Source organism: Stegodyphus dumicola, chromosome 6, assembly GCF_044657685.1.
Source record: "Stegodyphus dumicola isolate Sdum_Otavi_A_Nest chromosome 6, ASM4465768v1".
NCBI lineage: Eukaryota > Metazoa > Arthropoda > Arachnida > Araneae > Eresidae > Stegodyphus > Stegodyphus dumicola.
In genome coordinates this window covers 180,890,195-180,915,275 of record NC_140773.1, presented here as the reverse complement: position 1 = coordinate 180,915,275, position 25,081 = coordinate 180,890,195, and the positions used below count along the sequence as shown (strand labels likewise).

At 33.1% G+C, this 25,081-nt stretch overlaps 1 long non-coding RNA gene across 1 annotated transcript in view; it reads right to left on the bottom strand.

Annotated features, from left to right (window-relative positions):
* Positions 1–4,850: 4,850 nt before the first annotated feature.
* LOC146996904 (uncharacterized) overlaps positions 4,851–25,081 on the bottom strand; it is a 43,377-nt gene continuing 23,146 nt past the window's right edge. Inside the window, exon 2 of the long non-coding RNA XR_015041502.1 lies at positions 4,851–5,135. This is a non-coding gene — a long non-coding RNA (uncharacterized LOC146996904). The remainder of the gene's footprint in view (positions 5,136–25,081) is intronic.

The following is a 25,081-nucleotide window of genomic DNA, read 5'->3' as shown; positions in this document are numbered from 1 at the left end:
TTTCTAAGAAGTACAATTGTTACTTTTAAAACGCTCGACTTATCAAGCATTTATGTCCCATCGGATGACAAGTCTTTCAAATTGGTCTATTTGTTAGGCTGCGTAAGATACTTATATTTTGAATTATATTGTATATATTATATAGATTTTGCATATGTTATACTAGTCAACATAAAATACGTAAGGGTCTTAATCAAAAAGCTGGCAAAATCTTTTCATCAGTTCTTAAGCAAGAAATGACAAAAATTATTTTATTTTAAATTATTTAATATTTAACAAAATCTATTTAAATAGATATTGTGGTTTTATTTGCATCTATTTAAATATATTTTAATCAGTCAACTGTTTTTACTTCTTTGTAGGAATCAAAGGAAGCATTGTAATATCGAATAATTTTAAGTATCATACATCAATACAATAAAGATATCCATTTCGACAGCTCTGGAATCCATTTCATTGACAGTTTTGCGTGACATCTGTACGTACGGACAGAACAAAGGACTTTTGTTCCAAAACCGATTGTAAAAGGAATTTAAAATGGATTCAAAGGCTACTTTTTGTGACGTCTGTGCATACGTATCTGGCATAAGTCAAGAATGAGTAGACGTAGAACGCTGATATTTTTGTGTATGGGTCTGTGCAATAGTTGTAGAATTATCAACAATTTAAATTAAAAGTGACGCTGCGCCCAACAATGCCTCCATTTGCTTACATTTATAAGTCTTAGTAAAGGAGTGAATTAAATCCATCTGGTGCACCAACTTCAGTGCCTTTCTCCCTCTTTTTGTTTTCCCTGCAGTTTTAGTAGAGATGAGCATTGTGTATGTACTGTGTATATTATGAAACTTGTATGTATTATGGGAAATGAAACATTATGAACTATGTAAGCATGTATTATGAAACAGGATCAATGTATGTATTTGTGGGGCCCATGAGGTGTTATCCCAGTTAGTTATGGAGTTTGAACTAAACCCGAATAATCTAAGTAAGCCGCAAGGGTGTCCAGAATCTGCTCTCAACTGTCAACTGCCAACTGCCCATTGTGACCAAACGTTTACTTCAGTTTTGTATACCGGAAATGTTGTCTTCCTGCCCGTTGATCGAATTACTTGTTCTGGCATAGAAACTCTAATTTTAATTATAAAAATTGTTTTTTAACTGTATTTAGTGTTAGTTTATTATTAATAATTTTTAATGAAGCTATTTTGTACTTTTATTTATTTTTGCTCTGTTATGAAATGAGACCTAAATTGATTGAATGAGAAATATATCTCGAATGAGATTCGAGGAAATAAATTTAGATCAAGGCCAACAAAAATATACATAATTTAATAGGTCGTACACGAAAGTCATATGGTATCCACGTCAGCAGCAGCCTTCTTCCAGACCAAGAATGACTATGTCATGCTTGGATGGAACTGGTTGGGATGCATAATACGAGAAAAATTCGTTATATTGGTGTGCCTAATATTCTATATGAACCAAGCCATGCATTACGTTTTCTTCTATGACATCAATATGATCATTTGCTAATATAATTCATCTACCCCTCTGAAAAAATCTTTATTAATTCTATATCGTGTAAAAATAACAGCATTTTAATATCTAATTGAAAATAAGAGTTACTAAAATTTTACTGCTTTAAGACAGTTCAGTTTATGAAGCCTAAGAAGACATCGAAATACAGTTAGACCGCAAATAATAGACCAGAGTGCCAGTACTTTTTCCTATCTATATAAAAACCAGAGGTTTCATTTACGTAGGTAGCATAGAGATGCTAGGTATATATTGATTCTGATGTTTTTTGTAATGAATGAAGTTTCTCAAAATCAGATAAATAATTTTGCGAAAGTAGTCTCAATTCCATGGCTAGGATGGTTCTTTATGTACTACACTTCCTGCGTACAGCAAAACTTTTTATTACTTAATATTTGTTAAAGATGAATTGTTTTAGACATTTATGCACAAACTTTTAAGATTCTTGAATAAATGTATAGAGTTTATCATGTTTCAGTGATATTCATTGAACAAAATCAAAGATCTGTCTGTCAGACATCGCGGAAAACTATGAAAAATGTTTTAATAATTAACGGTTTCATATTAAGCAAAGCAGCACCTATTGGTAAATTTATAGATCCTCATTAAAAATATTAATTAATAATTCTTCTGTTAAATAGTCATATAAATAAAAGGAAAATTTGTGATTAACTTGCTAAAAGCATATGGAATCTTTCACCATTTGGAAATTTTGACCTACGGACATATCACATATGAAGTTAGATTTTATATCAATAAAATCATGCACCTTTAATGTTGAAACTGCTTTCATACATTCTCTATAAAACTTTAAGAAACTTTGTAACTGGAAGTAGCTGTATTCAATAATTACAGAAAGAAGTATAAGTATACTGTTTCTCTTTTCCCTTTACCTGTACATAACGTTGTAAGGATTATGATAATTTTATTAACAGCTAAATTTTGAGTTAAAGTTCCTTTCCTGTTGATTCTTAACTTCACCTTACTACATCCGGCCAGAATGTAGTTTTAGAATCAGGTCTGAATACATAATAAGGAATAGCGGTATTTAACCGCGAAGTTCTTCGGTCTTAGAAAGTTACCGAGTATTCTGTCTGCACGCGTCATCCTTTTTAGGCTACTCTCTCGTAAGCTATTATTACGCTCGGCCGTATTTTAGGCCCTTGATAGCTTCGCAGTCTATTAACGTTAAGGGGCCAACTCGGTTAGAATCTTGATAGCTTCGTCTATACCTCTTTAGTATAGATTAGTTTAGTATTATTTTTAGTCTCTTAAGTTCAAAGCTTAAGTGTCGGCTTTATTGTACTCTCCAAGACGGAGTTTGTTAAACTTTGGTTGGAATAATAAAGGGCAATTTTACCTTTCTATCTTGTTGTTTCCTGTCACACGAACTCAAGCGATTATTCGCTTATCAGTTCTTTAGATTCTGTACGTTCAACAGTAACTCAGCATTACACTGTGAGGAATCCTACAACGTAAATAATAAATGAGTACTATTTTAATGAAAATAAAACGGGAAGATACACATAAAATGTGTTAAAATATCAGTTTAACTTCAACGTAATCTCATGCTGAGTTATTTTTAATGATAATTCCCAGCATCTGGATCTCAGAAACTGCCTTTTTGCAGTTTTTTTTAGGTTAATTTCACTACTAGCCATTTCAACTCCAAATTCAGCAGTAATTTAGGATTAAGTTCCAAAGGTAAGTAACTTTCATCGAGCTAATAAACATTAGACACCAATCCATGCCACCCACCTATTCTTCCAGAAAGAATTTCTAGTGAAACTGCTCGCAAACAAAGAGATAAACAGAAAAATAACATAATCGAGAGTCCGCGATCAAACTGCTTAATCCCCTATTTCAATAGAGAAACCATTTATTGGAGCAATTCCTGGTTTCAGAATCGATTACGATGATGGCTGTCTATTCGATTCTGATGAATGATGACGCTACTTTGATGTAGGAAACAGTTACAGAAAAGAAAAGTTAAAAAATAAAAGAAGAAAACTTCATTGATGGAAACTGTAATGTTTCGAAATTGGAGACCGTTGAAAACGATCAGTGAGAGAAAGTTTGTCCCATAATACTCGAACACACCATTCTTATTATTGCTTTCTTTTATGTGTAGGTACTCTGCGAGCCTTGTTTAGTTCCAACTACAGTGAGAATGTCATTGATGATTTATAGCAACGTCGTTGATAACATTACTTCATTGAAGAACTGGTGAATCGCATTAGTTTTTTTAATGCATCTAGCCCACATAATCATACTCAATTCTGATCTAGTTGACAGAATTATCATTAAAAACCTAGAAACGAAATGAGATAGACTACATTCAATCATTTTTTTCTAAAGTAGATTGGAACACATCTGCTAGTCTGCAAAGTTGTTTTCTGAATTTAATGGCAAATGCAATAATACACCAAATAAAATCTGATGCCTCATAACGAAGCATCTTCCAAATAATAAATGAAGAATGTATGACCAATCAGGGTAATTCTTCTTTTCTTAAACTTTCATTTTTAATATTGTTTATTTTCCAAAAATTTCAAATTTCTTCCCCAACTATCGATTGTTGAAGTATTAGGCAAAGAATTAAAAGAGATGATTTTTGTAATGATAAGAATTCATTTTGTCAAATTATAAATTTTATTTGCTCGTAATTCAACAAAATCAGGAGTAAACCTACCTACACGCAGATGGCATCTTAATATAAAATGCGTGATTGATTGAAGAAAGGAATGATTCTGAAACAACTAAAGTTTAACAATCTATTTCGTTTTCTGTCAGTATAAAAATTAAAATGAAATTTCTAGCCTTATGTTGGCAAAATGTTTTGATTTGTATTTTTCAAAAAAGTAAACAAAATTCATATTTTTTTTTTTTTTTTTTGTATAATCATAAATCTAAAGTCTCAATTTTAGTATTACTTTTAAACCCACCAATATGACATTTTATGTTATTAATATGAATACACGATACATATATATTTAAGTTAATATATTTTTGGTTCTAGATTGCCTTTTCATAGTTGCATATGGAAACTGAGAAGATTTTACGTTAGCTCAAATACTAGAAAACTTCAGTATCACAGCAATTGTGCTTTCGGACGATAACAGTGTTGGTCACATGACAAGTTTTAGTAATACTATACGAATTTATTAAATCCTTGTGCGGATCCCTAATGAAGTGAGTGCCCGTTAGTGGGATGCCCATTATCCTAATAAACATCTACAGGAGAAGAAAGCGAAATGTTGGTGTTCCTTTTTAGTGCTGGTTCAAAAAACAAATGACACTACACCACGTTGAGATGAGCCATAATCTTTTTATTTTTCTGCTAGAAGATTCTTTGGTTACACAGGGTTTCTTCCTCCGACTTTATGAACCTCACAATAGCTACTTACCACAGTGAGAATTGCATGTTCCCCAGTATTCCAAACAGGCGGAGGCGGCATACTTGGAGGCCTCTCCTCGTTCTCCTTCATCGCAAGGGATTTTGCCCTCCATACACACCCCAGTGTTGCTTTGCAACTGTATATAATAGGAACTCTTCTGACATTACTGCTTGTGACGCGAAATCCACCCCTTTGACCGTCCTAGGTTCAATAAAAAGCAAAAATAGTCAGTTAGTTCAATAAACTATAGCACAGTTAAAACTTCACGTAAAGATAAAAGGTTAACAGTTATGACTGAGATGTTCCGAAATTTTTCTCAAATGGCAAAATGCAAATCTTTAAAAAACTTCTTTTAAATATGCCACATTTTGTCTTCACATTTATCACTCGTATTTTTCGTATTTTGTTGTCATCTTCAATGAATGTATAAATGAAAATGGAATGTCTGGCACTGCCAGAGCCTTCTAAAAATGTCGTAAGATCTCGAAAACGCAATTAATAGTTATTTTCAGAATGTTGACAAAGAATCCCCATTTGTCATGAAAACGATTTCGCAAATGCACTCTAGACTTCAGCTATATGTATTTTCACAATCATTTATTGATTCATAATTGTGTCGGGGTGCAAAATTAGGTAGAGAGTTATAAAAGTTCTTGTTTTAATAGTTATGTAATGTAAGGAGTTCTTGATCATTAGAAAAACACTTTCAGTAGATACTTTATGATATAGAAATTACAATTAAGTACAATCTTTGATGTTATTAAATTGCCGGCCCTCAGCATTTGAAAACTACCTGCCGTCTGTTTTCTACACTCAAGCATACTTTGGCTTAGAGGATTTTATTGTTATTAATTTCTTGGCACGCTACTTGTATGAAATGTCATATCGTCAATACACTTTCTGCATTCAACATCAGCTCGCAGAATCGTTCGGCCGATGTTGTATAAGACGTCCCAAACACCTATGGGAAATGTTTAACTCCTCCTCCAGTTGTAATAGGTATTACAACTGGAAAAGGAGACAGCTTCTCGGCAGTTATAATAACTACTATTATAACGGTACAATAGCACGCCAGAACATTATGACCATCCCCACATTTTTCAATGTACTCGTTTAGATGACGGGTAGGGCAGGTGATTAAGTGGAAATGGTTTTTAACTGCTGCTTGAGAAGATCAGGCATTTTCTTACTTTTGCGAAAGAAGGGAAAGGATTCCGAAACTGCACGATTGTTAGATTGTTCACGAGTGCCTTTGTTAGTATTTATGAAAAGTGGATACATGATTGTGAAACCAGTAGTAAACGCCAAGCTGTTAGATGTCCACACATCACCAAAGAAAAAGGACGTTGGAGACTGTCCAGCTTGGTACAGGAGAATTGGTGCCAGACAGTGGCTCAGCTGACAACCCGATATAATGCAAGTGTTTCGGAACACACCGTTCAGCGGACACTGTTGGATATGGGACTTCGCAAGCAGACGTCCACTCGCGTGCTTTTGTAGACCAAGCGGCATTATCAACTACGCTTATAGTGGGCCAGGGAATATCGAGACTGGAGTTGTCTGGTTGGATGAATTATGATTTCTTATTCATCACGTGAATGGCTTTGTCAGAGTACGCCGTCTTTTAGGCGAACAGTTTATCCCATTCTCTGAACAGCAGGTCATACGCAGGCTGGTGGTGGCGTTATTATGCTTTGAGAGACGTTCTCATGGGCGTCTCTGGAACGTTAGCTGTGGTAGAACAGACTTTGAAAGGCGCGAACTATCTAAACATAACTGCTTATAAGTTACACCCTCACACGATGTCTGTCTTCTCCACTGGAAATAGAATCCTCCAGCAGAACAAGGCTCGTATTGTGTTGGAATGGTTCAAGGAGCATAATGAATTCCAGTTAATGTCCTTATCACTTAACTCGCCGGATCTTAGCCCGATAAAGTACATCTGGAATGTTATGGAGCAGCAGCTCAGACCTCAAACACGACCATGTCGGAATATCTCGAACTTGCGTGACCGCTGCTTAGACATTTGGTAAACCTGTCAGCTACCAAGAACGTGGGGCATGTACGCCAAGGCGAGTCGCAGCTGTTTTGCAGGCCAAAGTTCGCGCAACGCGTTATTGAGTACGTGGTCAATAATGGTTTTGTCTCTTCATTGTATATCTACTTTTGCACCCGCCTTTATGACTGGCATAGTAATCGAATATATATCAAATAATTAAGTTTATGATTGTTTTGATGATTGAGAATTATTTAAACAGAATTACAAATAATTCAAAGTGGATCTATGGAGTCGCACTTGCTAGGCCCCCCCGCATTCCATGACACCCCAAAGACATTAAGTTTTAGTAAATGGTAAAAGTACTGTGTTTATTAATACGAGGGACTGACTGAATCTTGAATTTCGAGTCAAACACAATAGGTTCAGATGAGCCACCGTCTTCATTATTCCTCCACTTCAAGTTATATAATATGATAAAACATTTAAACGTATTAAAATGTAGTAGTTGATGCAATAGCTAAACACAATTTACGATAAAATTATGTACAAATAAATAAACAAATAAATAAAGGCAACTATACAAAAACTAATACTCCAAAAAAAGGCTTCAGAAAGTTCTCCACGAAGGCGTCCCTCCCTTAAGGCAGATAGCCCTCGAGTGCTTTGCCGTAATCTGATAAAACCAAACCACACCAAAAAAAGGCAAAGAAATACGTTTAAACAAATAAATACAAATATTTACATAAATTTCAACAGGCGAGGACATTACACGGACTACACCAAAAGTGGATTGTTCTGCTAGGTGGGAGGAGGTTGTTTTCCACTCTAGCTTACGATATTTCAGTCATACCAACCATATACGTGGTGCATTTGACACGGTCTGGTGGCCTGACATAATTGATGCATTGGATAGCGCAAACTGCCCTGTAGAAATTTTGAATTTAATTCGAAATTATTTGGAACAACGCAAAATTCAATTAACCCTGGATAATGAAATTTTAATAAAAGATTTGAAAAGAGGCTGTCCACAGGGTTCCTGTTTAGGACCAACCCTGTGGAACTTAGTCTCTAATTCGGCCTTTGGTATGTTTGAAAATACTGAACAAGTAACTTTGCAAGCTTATGCCGACGATTTTCTGTTAATTATCTCAGGCGTAAAGGACATTGAAGTAAGAGCTCAACAAGCGATTAATAAGTTTGTAGAGTGGGCAGACATGCATAAATTAAGAATTTCCGAAGAAAAAACTACTATGTTGTTTATCGGTAGGAAAAGAAAAATGCGTCGAAATCCGTCTATAAAAATCCATGGAAGGCCAATAAAATGTGCAAACACCTTGAAATACTTAGGCTTTGTTATCAGCAATATGCTGTCTTGGTTTCCACATGTGAAACATCTTAAACAGAGATGTGCCGTTCTTACGAATGGCATGACAAGGACTATGGGCCTTAATTGGGGTACTTCCCCAAAAATCTTGCGGCTGTGGTATAAAACAATCACTGAAAGAGTTCTTTTGTACGGAGTCTCCATTTGGGGTTTTGATATGAACAAAACTATGAGTGGCTTACTGAATTCAATACAGAGGCATCAGCTATTACTTATTTCCAAAGGTTATAGAACTACCTCGACAGCCTCACTGCAGATTTTGGCGGGTATACCTCCATTAGATCTGCAGGCTCAAAGGGACTCTTTCTTAGGACGGATCCTACGATTACGATTGAATGGGGATTTATGGAACCAACATCACCTAGTAAATGATTATGAACTACGGGTTCCATCTAATCTTGGCCATCCTGCCTCTTTAAAACTCAAATCTGCAGCCAATTTATACTATACGGCTCCAGTAGCCAATGACATGGCTTTATTTACAGATGGTTCTAAAACTGAACGTGGAACAGGTTGTGCATTTTGTGTATTTAACAATACTCAAAAGGTATATACATGGACTCGAAGGCTTGATAACAGAAATACTGTTTTTCAGGCAGAACGTTTAGCTATAAACGCTGCTCTCACTTATGTTAAAAGAAATCTATTGGGCAAGACTAAAATCTTCAGTGATTCATTATCTAGTCTGCAGGCTATCTCAGACATTACGAATAGAAATCCGATTGTACAAGTTATTCAAGAGAAATTGCTAAGATTTAATTCATCTGAAAGACCACTTCTTACCTGGGTGCCAGCTCATGTTGGCATACTGGGCAACGAAGAAGCAGATACTTTAGCTAAATGGGCTGCTAATGATATCAACGGAATTGAAAATCCAACGAAATTGCCTTTTTCACACTTGAAGAGCGAGACTTAAAATACACTGCTTGTGAAATGGCAGGAAAGATGGACTAATGACTCCACAGGAAGACGAGTCTTCTCTTTCTTTCCAAAAGTTTCACTCAGTCAAAGAAGCACATCGAATTTTTATACTCAATTTTTCACTGGTCATGGACCTTTTAATACATATCTCTTTCGATTTGGACTACGTACGACTGAGCTTTGTTCTTGCGGGGAGTTGGGAGACCCTGAACACTTTCTCTTTCACTGTCCATTTACTAAAAACCTTCACTTGAATAAACCTTTAGATCAACACAGGCCAAAATGGGCTGAAATGATATTAAAAAACTCTAGTGAGAGTAAGAAATTTAAGGAAATTATGCTTTTCTGTCAGGAATTAAATTTTTATGTAAATAATTCTCTCAGATCATCTCTATTGGGAGTGAGTAATTGACTTTCAGCGACTGTTAGATTTTTATATTTTGTATAATGGTAATTGTTTAACTTTGTGTGTTTGATGCTTATTATTGTTCAGTTTTGTTGTTTCCACTACTTATGTTACTGATTTAAAATTAGAAGTGGTTTTACGTAGAACAGACGTATCTGTCATTGAATGCATCTATGCTCTTATAAATTGTAACGGTTAATTGTAGCCTATTAGTTTTGTAATTGTTAATTAAATTTAACAGAAAATTTTTGTGACAATTTTATTATTTTGCATATTTTAATGCGTTCTTTTGTAATTGAATTGATTCACTTTGGTGAATTTGATAGGCATTAATTGTGCATTCTATTATAAAAATTTGCATTCATGATAGTTATTTTATATTAATTTTCTTTACTTTAATCTTGAATGCATTTTGTTTTTGATTTTGAAATTCTGTAAAATTTTGTGTCGGCATTTTTCTAGTATTGCATTTGTCTTAGCGATGCCAGCAAACCTAATCTAGAATAATTATTTTGTATACCTTTTTGCACTTTTCTGAATTGAATAGTTGACCTGTTTTTGTGAATTTTATTGGTTTTACTTGAGTTCTCTATTGTAAAATGTGCATTTAAGGCAGTATTTTATAATAATTTTCTTTGACTTATTTTTGAATGTATGTGCTTTTTGGAATCGGAATTTTTCATATATTTATGTTGGCATTATTCTTGTACTGTATTTCTATCGCGTCGCCAGCAAACCTGATGTAGAGTTTTTATATTACTTGGAGTGGTTTTGTTTTTAAACCAAATTTATGTTTTGCATTGTAATAATATCTCAGGTTCAGTGTATTTTATGATAATATTGTTCAGGTATCATAGTTATTGCTTCTTAATTCTGAATTCATATGAAAAAATTTTATTTGGCAGTTTATTATTGTCTTAGTTTATCTTTATGCATTTTTTTTTCTAAATTGAATGGTTCTTCTTGAATTTGTGAATCTAATTGATATTAATTGTGTATAATGCAGTAATGGATGTATTATATTTTGTTTGTACTATAGTTTTTATTTAAATTAGTTGGACTCAGTTTTGAAAGTATTTCGTATTTTCAGTACAAATTATGAAAGTATACTCGGTTTATTGTTTAAATGCTATAGGTACTACTTGTAACATGCTTTCTTTAGGGTCTTTTATGACTATGTTACTTATGTTCTTGTGTTCTTGAAGGCCTTGTATGCCACTGTAAACTTATTCTGCTTAGTCATAATAAATAGCTTCTGGAGGCAGGGGCTTTAATCCGTGTAAGGCAGACATCATGTCAGCTAGGTAATGGAGCCCCTGTTCTTTGGTTAACAGTCATACCAACCAGTGCACAGCAACTTATTAATCAAAGAGCTTAATGTAATTCGTCCAACTTATGAATTATATTTACGAATACATTCTTACATGTGGCAAAAGCTTCAGAAAATTTAAATCAGCCAGGCGAAAATGACTTTAAGTAATAAATAAAATTGCAAGCTATAAAAATATATGAGTAAATGATTGAATATGAAGCTAAAAATACTAAATCATAAGTTTATGCAAAATTATTGTTTTAACTAAAAATATTTCAATACTTATTTATTTGCTCATTTCTTAATTAACGGGGTACTGGGAAAACGAACTGCTTAATATTGCTTAATATATACAAAATTGCTTAATATTGATGGCTAAAATTCTGAGTTAGGGGAATTGCTTACTTGAATTATATTTAAAAAGTTTAAAAGTACTCGCTATCGCACTCGGCATTTTGTAGAGAGATACATGTTGCAAAAACTATAGTTGCCAAAAACAAAATTAAAAATTTTTCGCAACTGAAAATTACTTTTTGGTACCGACAATAAATTTTATTTCGGATTGGAAACACAAAAGGAAATAAAAAAAATCACGAAGCGAATCTAGAGCGAAAAAAATTCCTGCTAAAGGCGTCCGTTTGGAAAAGAAATTTATCATCCAGATTTTCTACACATTTCTGGCTCTTAACCGGAAATACGGTCGGGAACCGATCTCCGGGTGCTTTGCGCGTGCGCCGTTTCTACCCTCCGATATTGATCTTTTAAGCAAAGTGCTCTTCTATTTTGCTCATCGTTTTCTTCGAGGCATTTTTTTCCTTTATTTTATATCTATTTTTTTTTTTGTTTAATTTTGTTTGTTAGATGTAACATCGTTGATATTTTGTCTAACCTTCTACGAAGGAGGCGTAGGGAAAGGTCGGTGATCTGAGAACCCTCAGTTAGGAAATTAGATTGAGTTTTGATCAAAATTGTAAATTAAAAATGGCATATCCCCCCTAGAATTTCTGTAACATATTGAATCCATTATGATTTTATGTATCAAAATGATATTTATTAGTTAGAAAAGCAAAATAAGTTCTGAATAAATGTATTACAATTTTTTCTTCGTATGCTTCATGTACGTGAACGTTAAACTTTAGTTTGCAGATGCTGCGTTTTCAGCCCAAAGGGGCGTTAACGAAGAAGGGCTATTACTTACGGCATTTTACGTCGAATGGCTATAAACGGCTATATCAGTTTTCAAATTGTTGCCACCAAACCTTAGCACCCTGTTGTATATTTAAAGAAATTAAAGAATGTAGAATCTGCATAAATTTATGTATGTTTCTAGAATTGTGAAAAACCAATAAGGGTACCTAGAGTCATTAAATTTTAAATAACGTAGTCCTCCACCCGAATATGGGCACTTGGAAGACTGAATCTTGCATTTCGAGTCGTCTATTTCACGTTTTATTATTATTTTTTTATTTTATTTTAACGAATCTTTGATTAAGAAATTCAAGATTTCAAAGCCAGCAGCGGCAACACGCTGCACGGAAAAAAACATATTTTATGTCCAGCGCGCGAGACAGCCAGTCGGAAATTCTGAAGATACGCTGTTTTTAAATCTTTTTGTCCCAAAGTAGCGTAAGCCCAAATGCTTTCGAAACGTGTATGTGTATGCAGGCAAAATACAAAGTACTGCTTCTTAAGGAAAACATTCTTTGCAAGGCTCATGCAATAATTAATGAAATATTTAATGAAATAAAGTCACAGATATATCTTGAAAAATTGAATATTTCCTTCATTAAATAAGTACACAACTCTTCACATCACGTTGATTTGCACTTCCCTATCTTTTGATTCTGCTATTTTAAATAACTTATTTAAAATATTAATTAAATATAAATAGTTAAAATATAAATAACTTATTTAGAATATCACGTTTTATCTTCTATATTTTTTATTTTGAGTAAAATACTTCTTAAATTGTTCCACGTGTTAAACCGAAATCTACCTGTTAAATTTAGATCTCAGTTTGTTTTTAAGATTATGAAACATTACATTTTAATTGCCTTTTGAAATAGAGGTGTTAGGCTTAAACCTGAATTTTCCAGACTACAATATTTTTGTCCTATTTTGCATATTTCTAGATAGAATTAATTTTTTTCACTACCTTTCAGATTCAAACAAAACATCTGAACTTAATGATTACAAACATAATTATTCTTTAAATGTGTTTTACAGTCATACACAATATTCAAAATATTTAAAACATTTTTGTGCCTATTCAAATTTACTTTATTGAGTATTTTTTTTAAAAACAAAATGTCTTTAGCGCCTATAAAATTACCAAATAAAACTTTTGGTTGTAATTTTTTTAGCAATTATTTCTCTTTAAAAAAAACAATAATTGCGGCAAAAGTTTGCGGCAAATGCAACGAAAACTAGACTTTCGAACTGAAGGAATTGAAACACCTAAAATTAAAATAGCGGAAAAAAACCTAAAATATTGATGCTACACATGCCTAAGCGTTAACAATAAAAACTGCGAACTTTCCAAAACCGCTTTGAATATAATTCATGCAAACATTACCAGAAGTTTCTTTGCGAAAATTTCATGAATTAAAGTAAGATAGCGGCAAATAAAATTTGATTGATATGCAGCAAAAGTCACAAATTTGGAGAAAAGGTTATAATGAAATTTGATTGAGTTACTACGGTGGTTTGTTGATGTAAATACTTGATGTAGTGTAAATGTTCTGTTAAATAAACTCCTTTCGGTAGAAAAATATCATTTGACGTGATAAAAGCAAAGCAATTAACTAAAGATTAAGGATATTTAATGTAAGTAATTTAGTAATTTAAAGACAACAATCTACCTATCTAGGCAAAAGACTTCCAGTTTTCAACAGTCCCCCTACCAACCAATTTACAAGATATTTCTTCCAATTTAATGTTATTCCTGAGCCCACCAGCGGCCGAGCGGTAACGTCACTGAACACTGGTAGTTCGGACTGAGCTTCGAATCTCGGCAAACGAGCTCTTCGCATGGACATTTTCGTGAGTTTCCCAATGTGTAACATAAATACCAGCCAGTTTTCCGTAGAAAGTCCTGCACGAAACCATCCCTTGTCTTAGACAGATAGCCGTTGAGTGCTCTGGTCTTAAGTAAACCAAACTAAATTTATATTATTTTTTAATTTGTTCTGGATTTTTATGTAGCTTGACTTCATGTTTTGTTATCTGCAACCAAATGCTGATTTCTGGCGCACCAGCAGTCGAGCGGTAAAAGCCGCTGAACACTGGTAGTTAGATCCGGGGTTCGAGTTCCGGCGAACGGGCTGGCTGCATGGGCGTTTTCGTGGTTTTCCCCATGTGTAATGCGGATACGAGCCAGTTTCCCTTAAAAAAGATCTCCACGTGGCAACCATCCCTTTCCGTGTAGTGCCCAAGGACGGAGCACGTTAGCAAAATAAATAAATAAACAAATAAATAAAATAAAATAAAAATAACAACCAAAAAAGGAAATGATCATCTCTGATATCTGAAATCTGTTAGTTTTCCTCTAGGTTATTCGTAAAAGAAAATTAAGAGTATTTTGTCACTGAAACTTTACAGCGCGCTAGCATTATAGGGTTAAAAGCAGGATACGTCTCCAAATGTCTCCAATGGCCATTACGTGCCGCTGAGATTCATTTTACTTAGTACAGTGCGAAGTTGTTCTTTGTGTTCCTCTCATTGCAATAAAGTATTCAAGAAATTTTTTAAAGAATTTAAGAGCTTCTCTCTTAGTTATGTTTGGGCCCACCAGCGGCCGAGAGGTAAAGTCGCTGAACACTGGTAGTTCGGTCCGAGGTTCGAATCCCGCGAACGGGCTGGCTGCATGGGTGTTTTCGTGGTTTTCCCCATGTGTAACGTGTATACGAGCCAGTTTCCCTTAGAAAGTCCTCCACGAAGGCATCCCTCCTCTTAGGCAGATAGCCCTCGAGGCTTTGCCATAATCACATACACACACACACACTTAGTTATGTTTGTAAAAATTGAAAACAAACTTTTCGAAAAGTCGTACACAGATGAATTGAATCATTGCGTCTAATATATTGATGGTACGTTGCAATTTTTTTAATTTCGTTAATCTGAAGGATCGATATTCTTAAACATATTTGCCGTTTGAAAAAACTATTTTTTCTTTATATTTCTATTTCTATTCTTTATATTCTATTAATGTTTTTTGCTGAAAAATTTCTCCTGATTTTTCAAAATATTCTCTCACATTTTTATGTTTTTGCGAGTAATATTTTATAGTTAATAGGATATGTTTATCAAAATTATTTTACTGATATCCAGTACAAGCACTCGTTAAAAACTACCCAACAGTCGCAATTTCTGTTAGCCTAGAAAGCGATACCCTTTTGGGGGCTCTGATTTAATCCTCCTATCTCTCTAAATATAATCTACTGTTTAATTTCTTTGTCTTAAAATAAACCTTTTCTTCTATACGTTTGATCCCATGATCTAGCGGCTAAGACCATTGAATACCGGCAGCTTGACCCGGATTTAAGCCTAGTCAAATGGAAGTGGCTGCACGGTTTGCATGGTTGATTTTCGTGAATTTCTCCGCATGCAACGTGAGTAGGAGTAACTTTCCTTTAGAAAATCCTCTATGAAAATATCTCTCCGCTTAGGCAGATAATACTCATATGTTTTGCCCTATTCAAGCAACCTAACTTAGCTCTCAGTACTTCTTTTAATTTAAAAAATAAATTAGAGAAATATGAAACAGTTGATTTGTTACTCAAATGCATTTTGTCCAAAAATATCAAGAAAACAGATCTCAGAATTCGCGAGTTTTCATTGCGTGTACTTTTAGTAAATTTCATTTGTATTTCCTTACTAAATGTAGGATAATTTTTAAAACGGTGTTCTTAAATTTGTTTTTATGAAACGCATATTTCAAGTTTTTTAGTTAAAAATTTCATAATTTGTTTCTCTATAACTCGTATATACGATGATTATATGACATATGAAGATTTCGTGAGATATGAGTCTCATTTCGTGTTCGAATTTTAAAAAAAATACGATTTGCTGAGTGAAAATGTCTTGCAGATGAAATTTTGTTATACTAGAAATTTATTTTGAGAAATAATCACGCAAGTTATTTTTTAAATTGAAATTAAGTATTATGCATTTAAGTATAGGGAAAAACAGATTTGTTTCATTCTTAAGCAACTAAATGGCTTTATTTAATGAGAATGTATATTCAGTCCAGGAATTAAATAAACCCTTCTTTTGGTAAAAAAAAATATTTCATTCAGATCCTATGTGATAAATGAAATACGAGTAACTAAGAGTTATGATGTACTGTATTAGTGATTCTGAAAGGCTAAACCTTATTCTCCCTAACTCTAAACATTTCTCCCTAACTCTAAACATTTCTAGATTACACTTAACATTTCTAGATTACATTTAACATTTCTAGATTACAGACTAAACCAGTATATCACCTTTTATTCAGATTCCAAGAACAAGAATTGAATAAAAGAATAGTAAATTTAAATAAAAGTTTAATTGCACTATGGTATTTTACAAAATACACTTTGACAGAACTTAACATACACTTCTTGGGACAGCAGTTATTGGGTAATGTTGCCAGCACCCTTTTTCTCATCTTAACTCCCCTTCTAGCCAGTAATTCAAATTCACTTTATTTGCATTTCCAATACAGTTAAAGAAACAAATGTAAGAGAATAACGAACTAATTAAACAAACTAATTAACTTATTTTTGATTTTATATGTGTTACTCTTGACGGAGTTGCATAAATTAATATCCAGATGAGAATAGCGAAGACAGTGTATGTTAAATATATTTCAAGAACATAAAAAAAAGGTTTTGGAAGATGTGTTAATTTACATCAGTTCTTCTGACTTCAGTATGATCAAAATTGTTAGTAACATAACAGTAACACTTCGAGCACATATAAATTCTATTTAAAAGCTTTTAAAAATGCATTCACTAATTTATATATATAAATAGGGATTTGGAAAGTGTCTGAAGACAAATCCAAATAAATTATATTAGGAAAACATACAAAATACTTGGAAAGAATGCTTGGACAGAATACTATAGAATTCTTGGAAGCGTTTGAAAGAAAGACTTAAATATTCATTTTTATTTTATTTGACATCTAAGTCCACATATTACTTGGCATACTAATTGTCCCTGAACAGAAACTTGACATTTCTGAAGATAGCAAGCAGCAGTCTAACTAACCCAAGGAGCAAAATGTATGTGCGTCATTCAATAAGGAATTCAATAAGGAATCAGAATTAGTTGCGTCATTCAGTGTTAGGATTCAGAGGATGGGAAGGAGAAATACCGAAAGTGAAGTTGATAATTAAGGGGATATTGCAAATTTAAGTTTTAATTTGATTAAAGTATTTTTATCTTTCATACGGGGTGGTCATAAAAACTAACCGATATATGAATCCCTAGTGACATATCCGCTTTACAAATCAAAATGAAATTTCAGATGTTTTTATTTATAGGCGTGCGCTCAAGATTGTGATAGTTTAAAGCAATAGAGCTCTCACGGTTAGGTTAGTGAAAATATTCGAATTTTCGAACGGTAACACCAATGTTTTCCTCCGCAAATTGATCAACGCATTGAAAAATTATAAATGGTGCTGAACGAAACACATACATAATATTGCAGGAGGAATAAGTATAATTTTACGTTTTATAGCTTCTTTCAATTCTGACGTATCTCATGGATTTGACGGGTACATCTTAGATTTAAGGTAACCCTATAGCCAGAACTTAGCTTTTTCGCGGTGGCAGCGAACCAGCTAAGTTACATGCGATGCTAAGCTAAGTTACAAGCGATGCTAAGTTACATGCGATGCTAAGCTAAGTTACAAGCGATAACACTATAAGGTTCTCCCGCTTTCTATGCATGCCTTTGTGGTGTTGTGGTCAGCACACTCAGCGGATATTCGAGAGGTCCAGGTTCAAGTCCCGGCGAGGACATTGCTCATTTTTCACGGCTTGTGCTTCCAAAAAATCCTAATGTCTCTACAAGACTATCTTAAAACATCGTACAAATTTCAATAAAATATTTTCCCATTTTTTGCCTTGTGTTGTCATCGGTCCTTTCCAATGCTCTTCTTTTCAAACGTTTTGAGCCGGCAATTTTCTTCATACGTGTATCGTTCCATCCCATTCATTCCAGGAATGTTTGTCTAATATTTTGAAAAAAAATCCTTAATATATTTACTACATTAATAAACCTTAACGAAATACTTTTGCAAGTAATAATAAAATGAGAAAAATGCTGCTTAAGAATTACAAGTTTATTAATAAATTCTTTATAGCCAAAATAGATAAGTCAATTCCTTATCGATAAAATGTACTCTAATTTTATTGAAATTTAAACTTGTTCTTTTTGAATGATATTATTTATTTTTAAGTGAATAATTATAAAAAATATAAAAACGTAATGTTAGATCCATTTTGATTAGAACTGTATTCATTTTATATTTCAACATGAATCAATATGGGGAATGACATGCTGATATATCATTTTCCGATTAAGCGAAATTTTAATCAATGTTTGTGTTATTAGAACACCTGAAAGGAAATCTCTAATAATTCTCCTAAGATGATATTTGACAGTTTCTATTCCAAATGAATTTGATTTTAATTTTTTGAATACATATTTTATTTAAGCTAAATAATACATTATGTCCCTCACCTCTTAAATCAAAATGGTAGGTTCCTATCTGCATGCGGCCTCACGAAGAGGTCATAAACGTCGTTCCCCCCTGTTTCCTCTATTTTCAGATCAGGAAACTTTAAGTCGTAAAAATTCTTCCATCATGCCTCTGCGGAATATTCCACAATCTTACCATTTTTCGCTATTATGGTGCTCAGATGTTTGCTGTAGGCACACCGGTCCACCATCGAAGGGCGGTGGAAAATCTGTTTAACTTTTGTCACGTTCCAACAGACAGAGGCTTTCTGAGCAGGGCACCTAAAGAGAAGGGGTGGAATACGTGGATCCATGTGTATATGGCTTGACATTAGAGTTGAAATGCACGCTAGCCTTTCCTCTAGCTTTACGTCATTCGAGTTTTACGTAGTCACGTGTGACGGATTTTTAAAGGTTACAGCTATTGTAGCCCTTTGTCGCAAGCCACACTCGATGCGGTTAAAATGTCCTTTGGGGACATTTTCGAGTTTGTTAAAGTCACCTAAATCTTGAGTTTTAGTGCGGGATTTAGGTGGCATTAGGAAGACGAATTCTACTTGTGTGAAGTTTATATAATTAAGATAAATGTTCTTAAAATTAGAAATACTGAGTGGGATTAGGAAAAAAGAAATTTATATACCAAAGCCGACATTTTTGTGTTTATTTATGATTTCTGTAATTCTTTCAACTTCATCTAACCCGAATTAATTTTTTTTTATTTTCTTCTTGTGTTTTAACGAAAGAAACCGGCGATATTCTGTGATGAGATACGGAAATTCCAACAAATTTTTGAATTTTAACTTTTAAAAACAAAATATTCAGTTCGAAATGTTTTATAATAACAAAATATCAATACTGTTTTTTGAACTATAAAACAGTTTTTTCAATTAAAAACGTCTTTAAAACATTAAAACCAACTGAAAAAAAATACAAAATATTACAGAAATTACATTATAAAATGGGCAAATTAATCATGCGGGGCAATGACAGAAGGGATCTCAATTATTTTCTTCTTTTTTCATATCAAGTGATCTGCTAAGATATTTTACGACTGAGCAAGGATTTCTCAAAACCTATTTTAAGATTAAACTGTGTTAAAGGTTTTATCTTTTAAAGGGATTGTCGCTTAATCTGAAATACAGTAAAAATGTCTTGTTTGATGCCTAGCATCTGAGACATTCATTTTGAGTTCAACTAATTACAATTTCTTAAAATTTATTTATTGAATTCTTTTAGTGGAAAATTAAACAACATAGCACTGCATGTTGCAACAACAACATAGCAACATAACAATATGCAATGACGCATGTTGTTTAATTTCCCACAATGTGGCCTTAGTGGAAAATTAAAAAACATGCGTCATTGCATCATCTTCATAGTATACAAATTTACATTAGGCAATTGAAATCAGACACCATTTTCAAGCATCTGTTAAATTTGCTATGTATAGCTAGTCTGATTAAAATTAGCCAAACCCATACGAGATCCTAACTTACGAAAAGAGGACGACTTATGTTAAATTTATTGTGATACGCAAGACATTTAATTGTTTTGCATATCTATAAATGTCTATAAAAAACAAGGAAACCAAAAAGACAGAAGGTTGGTAAATTAAATTCGAAGTTAATAGCACATTCGATGAAATATCCTAAGATCACCTAAATAAAGACTATTTTTTTTAGCTTATTGTTAACGTAATTTGAAATTATACAAATACTGTATAATACTGTCTGTGAATTTGCTTGTTATTAAAGCACGTACGTAAACCATAGACTCAAAATTTAGCATCTTAGTTGGCAACTGAATGCACTAGAAGAAAGGTCAGCAAATATCAAGAATTTCAATCTTGTACTCACGAGAGAATGTTGAAAACATTTAAGGAGAATCTTGCTGATATTTCAACAATTCCACAATTTTGATGAGCGGCTTTCACGGGAAATATAATACATCACTAAGTGAAGCCACATCATGCAATATACTTGTATTTTATGGAAGCAGATCTTTTATTAAGCTCGTTTTAAGAAACATTTGCCAGCAATCTATTGCTGCCGCCCTCCAAAGATAGATCCTAAAATCAAAAGTAATACTATTCAGATTCAAGATTAAAGAAACTAATATGATATTTTGGCTTTACTTGTAACTATCTTAATCATGTATGCAGGTAGTTTTCGGTTTTTACGTAAATTATTTATAGTATAAGTTTTACTTCACTTAAATGATACTCTTTTGGCATTCAATGTTTATAATTTGATGATATTTCTAAAACTCCCTGAATTAGCTATACATGAATTTAAGTGATATATTAATCAACGGTTTTCAATTAAAAATACGAAACAGGCTTAATGCCTTTTTGTCATACGATAAGTTCACTACAAAGCATTGTTTAAAGAAATCATTCCTTGATCTCTGTCTTAATAACTTCGAATCCTACATTCCTATAACTGAATAGAATGTATTCATAATGCTTTAATATCATGAATTCGGTTATTCACAATACAAAATGGATTGCTGCAAAATACTAATATAATATGTGTTATCAGTATTTTGTAAAATAATAATAACTACTTTATTCAGATACAAATTATTATGACTTTCAATTTAGTGTTAAGGAAGCAATAACTCTTCTTAGATTACTAATCAATATTATTTTCTACCTACTTTACCAGTATATATTATACCAGTATATTTATATATATATATAGTATTATATATATATTATACCAGTATTATTAGATTAGAATGATAATTGAGATAAGAATAATTAAATGTCTTCTAGACTGAAACATGATCACTTAACTGTTCATGAAAGATAAAATCCCTTTGTCACTTGCAACATCCACTTTAAAATTAAATTAATTATAGGAAATTTTAATATACAGATAACAAGAGAATATTTATTTTTATTACTTTCAGACTCTTCCCTTAACTCTCCACAAATAGAAACTTAATGTTTCTGAAATCTCGAGATTGATTTGGTTTGGGTAATATTATGCTACCTTCTCTTTATTTATTTTATATTTTGTTGCTTATTTTACTTGCCTGAAGTTCTGGCATTTTATCTTCATTTCTAACCTTTATGATGAAATTAACAACACAAAAGATTCTGAATAATTTATACGAACGGGCTGGCTGCATGGGCGTTTTCGTCATTTTCCCCATGTGTAACGTGTATACGAGCCAATTTCCCTTAGAAAGTCCTCCACGAAGGCATCCCTCCCCTTAGGCAGATAGCCCTCGAGGCTTTGCCATAATCACACACACACTTATTTGAACACTCATTTGAACTAATTTTAAAGATAAGTGTTTTTAACCGTATTTTGAAATCGAATGCAATAACAATATAGCGATTATTTTTAAATACTAACTCTGAAAGCAAAACGCAGGCTTTACTAAATATCACCTAGAACTTAATAATTGTGTCTTCAGCATTTAAGCATGATTTTAATTTCATTAATATCCATAATTTTATCACAATATGCGTTTGAAAACAATCTTAACATTAGAGATAAACGTTGTAAAACGTTTTCGATACATTATGAGTTATATCTGCCGGACGAGGTAGCAATGTATTCTAATGTCAACTATTTAATTCTTTTTAGTACTCACAGAAACGTTTTAGGAGGTATTATGCACAGATAAGAAAATTTGAAATGTGTTTCTGTATTTAGTAAATTTGCAAATGATATATTTCGTTTTTTCTTGGGGCTGAAGATGACTCATACATAGCTTTACATACGGTACATAACTCTCGTTAGCTCCAAAGCTGTACAGAAATCCCTGTACCTGCCAATTAGCGCGCTAAATCCTTGAAGGCCAACACCAGCCGAGCGGTAAAGTCGCTGAACATTGGTATTTCGACTTCGGTTAGATTTCAGGAAAAAGAGCTAGCTACATAGGCGTTTTCAGGTTTCCCTCATGTGTAACATGAATTCGATCCACCTTAGAAATTCCTCTACGGAAGTATCGCGTCCCTCAGGCAGATAGCCTTCTATTGTTTCCCCATATTCAAGTATACTAAAGCAGAAATTCATAGTGTTAAAGACCACAGGCTATTATCCGGGTCTTTTAGTGAAACGCAGTCGCGTCAGCATGGTATTCGTTGTTTACTGATTTTTTAAAGGGAGAATAATTCTTGGTGTAATTCGAGGGTTGACGACTCTGCTTATGTTTGACTTGTGGTAAGAAGATGTGTTTTTTCTGTTGTGTCATGTACTGTGTCAAGTTGGAAATCATGTAGTGTTCCTCCCTTTTATATATTAATCAAGTGTGGAGGAACCTAATGAACTGCTAAGCGAATAATCCCTTAAGTCCAGAAACAGAAATGTAACACTCACGAAGGTTTAATTACCCTTTGTTGCTCAAACTAAAGGTGTACAGTCGGTCCCTTTCTCAGGACGTACCACAAAGCCTCCACTTCGGCGTAAACTCAAAATATAAGAAATAAGACTTAACTAATGACTAACTAAAGAGATTTAGACGAAGCGGACACAAATCTAACTGGTTGGCTCCTCAATATCGAATTAGCTAGCGAAGCTATCAAGGGTCCGGAATACGGCCGTACGCAAAAGCAGCTTAGAGAGACGTGGCCAAAAGGCAAACACGAGGCAGTCAGAAACTCTGATTCTCTCTCTCTGGAAGTCAGTGGAACTTCGACCTAAATACTACTTCTTCTCATTTGCATTAAACGCCATTCTAAAAATTGTAAGCTCAAATTAGGAGAGATAGGAAAGGAGTTTCAAAAATAATTGTTATAAACTTAGGATAAGCTTTACAACCAGATATATATATTTTTCACTTAAATGTTCTGCAACAGATTTAATAAATTAATATGTTTAAATTATTAATATATTTAAATAAAGAATTTTAATTGATCGTATGATACATTTAACACATACTTAAAAGTCTACTAAACGTCTAACTAGAGTAAAATAGAATTACATCCTCAATATTATCGCAATCCCACCCTCGCATAAAAGAAACAAAAATAAAAGGAGAGGGGTAAAGAGAAAAAAAAAACGCTCTCTTGCAGAACTCTAGATTTCTTGTTTTAGATTTTGTATTAATTTCTGTAATAGTGTTTTAGTACATTGATGAGAAAATATTTCTGATCTCCAACTTTATACTTTTGTTCGAACCAATAATAAAAGCATTATCTTGTTCTAGAATAACTTTAAATTGACAAAAGCCTGAAAATATATACTCTTCATTCAACAATTATTTAATATTTATTTATTATGAGTATGTACCAAATACGAAACCTTAAAATAATTGATAAAAGGGGCAGCAGCTTTAGATTAAATGCTCACGAAAATATTCTAATTTATTTATTACTATCGTTTCAGCACCGAATATAGATCTCTAGAGTATAATTTTAATAAAACTGTATTAGTCCCGAAGTTCCCGTTCTTGAAGTTTCTTTAGATAAGCAACACCCTACTGCATAGAAATCGAAAACGATATCCCTGAGGTTGAAAACAATGCGAATAAATTCAGCAGGTATGAGAATTTCGAAATTTGAATGGAAAAACCACACAATACCGTAAACACACGAAAGAAAACAATAAAATAAGCGAATACATGTCAGAGAAATTTCCAGATGCAGATTTAGAGATTTGCATTTCAGTCGGGTAAATTTCAAGAACTATTCATGAAAAGTTCAGAAAATATATCAGGCACTTTGAGACGCAAGCTAAGTATCTTAGAAATCCAGGAAGAAATATTCTAAGGAAAGTAAAAACTATCCAGCTAAAATGGAATTTCATTCTTTGCAAATTCAGAAATTCCGAAAAAAAGTAATTTTAGGTTTTAGTTGTTTTTATTCTTCCTTCTTTTAGTTTCAAGCTTTTTAAAGCATCTTCTTATGAAAATGAAAGCTAATGAGTAATATGCACATTACAATAAAAGCAATCAATTATTATTACTGCGTGCATTATTATATTATTATTAACACTTAGATGAAATTCCTGCAAAATTTAATTTTGTAAACGTAATTTAACCTGTTAAAGATTGCAAACATCTGGACAAAGTTCTCTGTCGAATAACATTGGAATTTCATTAAATGCTTGAAAATAGATTAGAAGATCAACTATGTAATATGGATAATTTAGATTAGTTTAATTTTGCAGTCTGGACTTTAGAACATTGCTTTTGCATGACGACTGTTGGCGCATTTTACGCCAACAAATCTCGCCAAATTATCGCCTCCTACGATTGAGGCAACAGACTTGAAGAAGAAATCTAACCGGTCTGACGTGAGCAATTACTTGTAACCGAAGTTCACAATTAAATTGTATTTTGCTTCACTGTAAATATTTGTATATGATCTTTTTCTAAATAAAATAATTAAAAACGAAGCAGTGAAGCTGGTCCGTCGATAAAAAATAACCTTTAAGAA